We start from the raw sequence: 7958 nt of genomic DNA, 5'->3' as shown, positions 1-7958 counted from the left end.
AGAGCCACGCCGTCCAGAGAGCCACGCGGTCCAGAGAGCCACGCCGTCCAGAGAGCCATGCTGTCCAGAGAGCCACGCCGTCCAGAGAGCCACGCTGCCCAGAGAGCCATGCCGTCCAGGGCAAGAGCACATCTCACATGGCTCCCTTATATATCCCCCAAAGTCCCAGAATCCCTGCATAGCTCCACCCTTGGGTCCTCGCAGTTCTCCCTTGGTATTGCTGGGAGTTGCAGTTTACTGGAGTAGGTGGTAGAGTCCATAAAACTCTGCAGAGTTCCTTCAGGACATCCTTTCTCCCTAATAGTGAGTCTAGGGGTACCCCAATACCCAGCTGAGCCTTCTTCCATCCTGACTCGCTGGAGATCACCAGGATGGGGTCTCCCCATTCCAAGAGGGTAATTGCCAACAGTTGCTCCCTGATGGCGGCTCTGACCTGCAGCTTCCAGAGAGTGTCCTCTCTGGGCCTATATCCCTCCCACCACGCTGTGGGGCAGCTGGAGACCGGCCCTGCTTTACAGAGGAGGAAGCTGAAATTACCCCTATGCCACTCAGCTTGCAGACATGGACTTTATGTTTGTTCATCTTTATGTTTATCACATGTCCCTTCACCTGTTCAAGACCCCTAAGGGCCTCTGAATCAGACCACACACCCACAGAGGTCAAGAGTTAGTAGCAATGGAAAAAGAATTTCCCACGTCACCTTTGCCCTAAATTCTGACTGTGTAGAAGGGGAATTCATTTATCATAAATAACCACATTTTCAGTGATAAATTAACATCAACAGAACCACTGATGTATTTATTTCCTTATTTATAGACCTCTTTGTTCTAAACAGTATGCAAAATAACTTACAACAGAAGGCATATAATAAAAACACTGATAAAATAGATAAGGAGAATCAGGATCAGAGAAGACATAAGTACAGTGAGAAAATTCAGATAACAGTAAGAAAATAAATATTTCATATCACAAGAGGCTACGTAACTGCCATGGTTGAGCTTCTAACTTGGCTCTGAGGTTCCTGGCAGCTGAAGGAAAAAGGGAAATGGAATCTGTTAGGCAATTCTTACAGTCAGAAATTCAAATTCAATTCCTCCAGCCTCAGGGAAAACAGAGTCCCTCTGGGATTGAGTCTGAAGGGGAGTTCTCCCTGAGTTGAAAAGGTGCAGGAAAGGGCCTGATGGGTCTCCCTTGCAGTGCCCAGCTCCTGGAGGCAACTTCTCACTGGCCTCTGAAAAAGCTCAGCGTCCACTTACAGAATTCTGCAGCCAGACAACAGACAGTATGGTACGAACTGGGGCCTAGACTCAACACGAAGGTGGACTTCTGAGCTCTGAGAGCGGGAGGGGGCTGACTATGCTTCAGACATGGCCCTGCATGTCCCCTGGACTTTAAAAGCCTTTCTTGACATAGATCTGTAAAATGGACATCAGTCCTCCCTCCTGAAAGCTTCTGTGAGGCCAGAGGGGCGGCAGGGATCTGGGTCCTGGGCCTTGCATCTCTGTCCCTGCTTCACTCCAAGGCCGCTTGGGCCACCTGTGACCCAGCAGAGAGCCTTCTGCTGGCCACTGGTCCAGTGTCCGGGACACTCACTGTGAGCGGAGTCCGGCTAGAATTGCTGCCTTTGACTTGGGGGTAGCTCCGCCCTACTTGGCTTCCTTCAGGGGCCAGATATTTCAATTATGAGGCCTCAGTCAAACCCGCCCACTCAGTTTGGGCTTCATTGACAAGCAGTGAAGTGAGGGTGTCTCTGGGGGGAGAGGTGGGCCGGTGCAGAGGGAGCCGCAGACAGGCAGGGGCTGAGGGGCTGAGTGGGGTTAATGCAGCAGACAGCAGATGCTTCTCCACTGGCTGAGAACAAAACCACCGGCAGAGAGGAAAATATGTGTGCAGCATTTTTGTAATTCCAAGAGGTTGGGTCCAGCTCTTGCCCAGACAGTCAATGAATCAAAGCTGGGAAGGGTTCTACCTGTCAGCAGGCTTTCTCCTGGCCCTGCTCATCAAGGCCCCACCCCTCCAGCCCAGGCAGGCCAGCTGGAACCCTTCCAGTTCCCCAGAAGGACAGTTCTTCGAAGAAGAGTGTCACAGGCGAAGGGCAGACTCAGGCACCCCAGGCTGAACCCTTGTCATCTTTCACTGCTCTCCTCATCCCATCTTGGACAGGGACAGAGTCTCCCTGACCCCCTGAGGCAGGTTGAACAGTGGCCCCAAAATAGACATGTCACATCCGGATCCCAGGAATCTATGACTGGGTCCTTATTTGGATGAAGAATCCTTGCAGATGCAATCATTCAGAGGCTCTTGAGGTGAGATCATCTGGAATTATCTGAATGAGCCCTAATCCAAGGGAAGAGCGAAAGCCTTAGGAAGTCAGGAGCAGAGCGTGTGATGCCACCACAAGCCAAGGAACGCCTGGCATCCCAGAAGCTAGAATGGTCGAGGAGGGAACTTCCCGAGCCTCCCGAGCGAGCTCAGACTTGCCCGCCCCTTAGTTTTGGACATCTGGTCCCCAGAACTGTGAAAGCACAACTGTGTGTTGTTTTAACCCCCCCAGTTTGTGGTCACATGTTATAAATACACCCATCTGTGCTTCAAGGGACCCTGCAGTTTCGTTTTGCAAATCATGGAGCTAGTTCTGTCTGACTTAACCTCAGCTCGTCCAGTCCACCTTCCCTCTGGCCATGAGTGGCTTGGCAATCTGTTACATGCCATACCCTTTCGTCTCTTACACCTTTTCTCTAACACCTCTTTTTGTCTTTTTGTCAAGGATGCCTTTCTGTTCTGACTAAAAGGAAAATTCTTTCTGTCTTCCCAGGCCCAACTGAAACCTCACCTCATCCAGGAAGTCTTCCTTGATTCCTTAGTTAACTGTTCTGTCCATGCATTTTAGTGCCAATAATGTTTGCACAAGACTCTAGAATTCACCAAGCGTTTCCCTCATGTGATCATGTTTCAGAGGACAATGACACCTACTGTTCACTGAACACCTACTATGCACAGAGCACGTGATGTGTATTTGTCATGGGTAATTGAGATCATAGTTTTGTCAAAGGCCTGTGTCAGGCACTTGACCAAGACACCTTATGTAAAGGATAGCTTGGCCGCATTCATGGCCCTGGGGGCTAAGAAATGCAGAATCGCAACCCCACCTCAGGCGACCAAACTAGAACTAGCATCTCAGTGTAATTCTCAGCAGACTGTCCATTCCAACCTGAGAGTGAGTGACTCTAGGGCCGGTATAGGGGGAGGACGCTGACACACTTGGAATTGAGTCCCAGCTCTGTCCTTTCCAACAGTGGGAGCTTTAGGAAGTTTCTTACATTCTCTGAGCTTCAGTTTCCTCCTCTGCTACATGGCCTTCCTATCGCTGTTGACGGTGGGTACGATAATGTCTGGGACTCAGGATAAGTAGGGGAGAGGGGGCTGGTGTGGTAGCCTCTGAATAGCTAAACCAGTCTGCCTCCCTGTACCCCGCCCACAAGGGCTGTTTATTAACCTGTTTCTAGAACTCTCAAAAAGCCAGCACCACTGTGACCCTCTGAGGGAAATCTCAGCTCTCCTATAGGCAGCAGAGGGGGTGTTGTGGGTACAAGGGGACCCTTCTGTCTTCCCTTGCCCACCCTGGATGGAGAAGCTGCTCCCAGTGCCCTCCACTCAGGTCACCCTTCTGCACCCCCTTCCCTCAGAGCCCCCAGGAGGTCCTGCTTCCCAGCAGCAGTGAACCCCAGGGAGGTGCTGGAGGAGGGGAGCAGGCATGAGGTCAGTCCCACGTCAGCCCCTCTCACTTTCCCCCCGTGGCTGGGAAGAGGCCGCTGAGCGGGTGCCAGCCACAGGGGAGGTCTGTCCCCTGCTCCCGGGCCAGACCACAGGCAGCTAGGCTGGGTGGCCGCCAGGCCCTCTCAGCCCCCAAGCTCCTCTCTGTCTGGCCCTCGGACCCCTCCCCGACCCCAGATCCAAGAAACCGCCAAGGGTTCTTCCAAGCAGGTGAGGTCATTCTCTCCGGGAGACCAGCCTAATGCAAAGAAGTCAGCCACCCACGTGGCAGGATTCCTGTGCCCACCCCCAGCCCCCTGTCCAAGCCCCTGTCCAAATCCTCTCCCCCCAGCTGTAGTCCCAAACCCTCTCCATTACAGTCCCTCTGAGGGGCCCTCAGGAATTGGCCCCAAACACCTGGGGGCCAGAACTGGGTGTGTCAAGTGGAAACACGGAGTAGACAGGTCCTGGGTCCAGCTGGGTCCAGGTTGAGAGGCCCAGAGTGAGCCTCGGAGCAAGCTCGCTCTGTGTACCTGGGGCACAGACAGGTCTCAGACCTCTGCCTAGGCACCACCTGCGGCCTGAGAGAACAGGCTGTGTTGTGTTGGCTTTTTCACTTGTGCTCACAGGACCCTTATCAAGACATAATGAAGACAAGCCCTTTCTTCAGATTTCTACAAGAAATTTGATTTCCAGCAGTCTTGTTTTGGATGCCTAGAAGGTTTTTGCCAAAGGCCCAGGAAGGCTGTGGCCCTCTGGACAGTAGGTGAGCACAGATCTCCCCAGGGGACCATCCCCCAAGCCTCTCATTAACAACATCAGTAGTTCTCAGGCACCCCCTCCCCACCCAAGGACATTTGCACACATCTAGAGACATTTTGGGGTGTCATGTAACTGGTGGGGGTGCTAATGATTGGCATCTGGTGGTAGAGACCAGGGATGGTACTGAACATGTTACAAAGTGCAGGACAGCCCTCTTCCCCTGGCCCCCTACCCAGGTAGTCCAAGGTGCAGAAACCCTGGCCAGAATCAATGGAGTTGACCTCTCAGCATCTAATCTGCTCCCAGACAAGGTCCGTTCCCTGAGAAATCGACAGGATCCATAGCTTCAGCTCTTACTGTGTGTCTATACACACCCACCCACAGACACAAACACACACACACAAGAGAAAGCAGACAGGTCTGCAACTCAAGTGCATACAAGACGCCTGCGAGCTCAGAGATGGGAGCAGGAAGCCCTGGTCTCAGACCTCCCAGGTGCTGTGTGCACTGGACACAGCAGTTCGCCTCCTTGAGCTTTGGCGAAATAAAATGAGACTGGTTTAAGAAAGCGTCAGCTCTCAAGCAGGCGGCCTGCGATTGGATCCTGGTTCTGCCCCTGACCAGCTTGGGGAACTGGGCACCTTACTTTCCTTCCTGAGTCTCCACTTCCTCTGACGTGAATTGGGCCATGCTGTGGGGTGCTGGGAAGACGAACAGAGATAACATGTGAGGTAAATTCCATGACGACTCTGTCCCACGTCACCCTGACTCTGTCAGGGGTCAGCCATTACCCACAGGCTTAGTGTTGCAGATAAAATACAGGATGCTGAAATTCAAATTTATTTGCATCTTCTGCTGCAGTAGAGTTGAGTGTCTGAGACAGAGAAGAGCTTATGACCTGCAAAGCTTAAAACAACATCTGACCCTTTTCAGAAAATGTTAAGACTGAGCACTGGCCTAATACAAGGAAATGATTGCCTAAGGTATTGGGGTATCATTCAGGTATTATTCCATAGAGCCCATGAGTAATTGCTCCTTTGTTGGGGTGAGGGACAGAGGAGTTACACGCAAAGAAAGTGGACACTCTTGGTCACCCATAAGAAAGTTAGAACGAGTCCTGGTCTGGGGTCGGGGCAGGTGTGTGGATTCTACAGTTAGTGCTTCACTTCTGAGTGACCTTGGCGAAGGCTTTTCCCCTCTCTGGGCTTTACTTCCTTCATTTGTTCAACTTATTTAAAATTTATTTTTATTTATTTATGCATTTTAGAACTGGGGTGTAGGTCAGAGGTGCAGGGGGTGAGAGGATTCACCAGTGACAGTGGGGAGGAGCGGGCAAGCCAGGAGTGGTCTGCCGTGCCATGTGGATCGGTTCCCTGGCCAGGATTGAACTCAGGCCACAGCAGTGATAGCGCTGAGCCTTCACCTCCAGGCTGCCAGAGAGGCCCCGACCAACAGACATTCATTAAGTGCCTACTCTGTGCTAGCTGTCACTGGTCATGGGTCCCCGCACTTGAGTAGCTTCAATTCAAGTTGGGGTGGGGGATGATGAGTAAGTCTACATTTATACAAAGCAGGGTCAGCAGGTGACCCATGTCTTGGAGGAGAGCGGGTGGGCAGGATGGCATTCCAGAGGAGACCTGGAGGCCGGCTGCCTCCTTTCCCCATCATCTGTCCCCTGGGGGCTGTGTGGGTCAGGAGAGTCAGCTCTGGCCAAGGGACAATGTTTCCTCTAACTCCCTCAGTAAAAGCTCCCTAAGAGAAGCCCTTTTTGGCTCCCAGCTCTGGCCTGGGAAGCAGGGACCTTTGGCCAACAGGACTGCCATGGTGGGGGTGAAGATGGGTGATGGTGAGTAAGGGGTGGAGAGCGAGGGTGCGGAAGAACCTAATCTGGACCTTAGCCAGCAGCTACCTCCCTCCCTTCCTTCCTATTTTCCTCCACCCATTTCCGTCAGGAGTGTCCAGTCCAGAGCCCACAGCTGGCCAGCAGGCCTAACCCCAGTGGCCAGGCCAGAGGGCCAGGAGGGCAGTGTGCCATGCCTTCCTGCTGACCTGCTCTCAAGCCACCTGCCCTGGATGTCCCGGCAGGTAAGGGACACAACTGAGGCCTGGCTGGCTGGCAGCTGGTGGGCAGGGGTGGCAGCTTCCCGTGAACCTGGTTTATAGCCCCAACTGTGTTTCCTGAGACCTGTCCCCCCAAAAGTCCCCAGCACACTCCTTCCTCACCTGGAGCTTCCGGCCTCTGACTTCTGCCAGTTGGACAAGTTTTCTGCCGAGGAATCTGATGAGTAAATTCCCAAGGATGACGCTATGGGGCTACGTCAGGGTGCTGGTGGCCCAGGGGAGACACCCTAGGTCACACATTTACATTTTAATTGGGGCCTTTGGTGCCCAAAGGCAAATGAGTGACTAATGTCGGAATTTTAGGTACACAGCAAGTCAGTGGAGGGTAAAATCCCTCGGATTACAGAAAACAAAAAACTAGTCCCTTACAGCTGAAAAGGGTTGTAACACACACTGCAAAACTCATCTCATGGCCTCCCTATGTTTAATTTTATAACAACCCTATCAGAGAAGCAAGCTTGTATATGTGTGTGTTGAACAGGGTGCAGCCAGAGTGTGTGTGGAGGGGGGTGAGAGGATTCCCCAGAGACAGAGCGGGGAGCAGAACAGACTGACTGAGAAGTCCACTGCTGAGGGGAGCAGTGAGCAGGTCAGGAGAGGTCTGCCGTGCCATGTGGGTCAGCTCCCTGGCCACGGATGGAACCCAGGCTGTCGGGCGCGGGGAGCCCGAAGAGTCAGCCGGAAGAGTCAGCTCTGGCCAAGGGGCAATGTTTCTTCCAACTCCCTTAGGAAAAGCCCCCTGTGTGAGGCCCCTTTCGGCTTCAGGCTCTGGCCTGGGGAGGAGGGGCCATGGGCCAAGACGCAGCCAGGGTGGGCCTTCCCGGCATATGCGAGACTCAACCCTCAGCACCGGAGACCACGTCTCACTTTTCACTGCATCTGTGCATTCCTTCAGTGACTGGCTGTGTGCTGGGCGCTAAGAGCCTGGGGTGGAGACACAATATGCTTTTTCCTGAGAGGCCTTGCAGCCACTGGGATATAGGACGGCTGCCGAGGCCCAGAGATGTGGTGGGTGCCTCCCCCTCCTCCTCCACCAAGCCTCTGTCTCCAGGGCCTCTGCCCCTTCCTCTGTATGGGGGCGAGGGAGGCCCAAAATGGGTTCTGCTGCCCGTGTTTCTCAAGGGATGCTCACTGGTGTTCATGGAATCAGAGGATTTGCAGCAGAGAAGTTCGGGGAAGGCTGGGTTAAACAAAATAAAAATGAGGTACTCGTTGCAGGACTTCTCAGGACTGTTGGGACAGTCCGGATGGGGGTGGGGAGCACGTGGGGTGTGCACAGCCTTCCCAGGGCTACATTCTGTGGAAACTGACTGGAAATGCTG

The sequence above is a fragment of the Condylura cristata genome, unplaced genomic scaffold (genome assembly GCF_000260355.1).
Source record: "Condylura cristata isolate star-nosed mole 26May11 unplaced genomic scaffold, ConCri1.0 scaffold00029, whole genome shotgun sequence".
Taxonomy (NCBI): domain Eukaryota; kingdom Metazoa; phylum Chordata; class Mammalia; order Eulipotyphla; family Talpidae; genus Condylura; species Condylura cristata.
Note: the sequence above shows the minus strand (reverse complement) of the source record.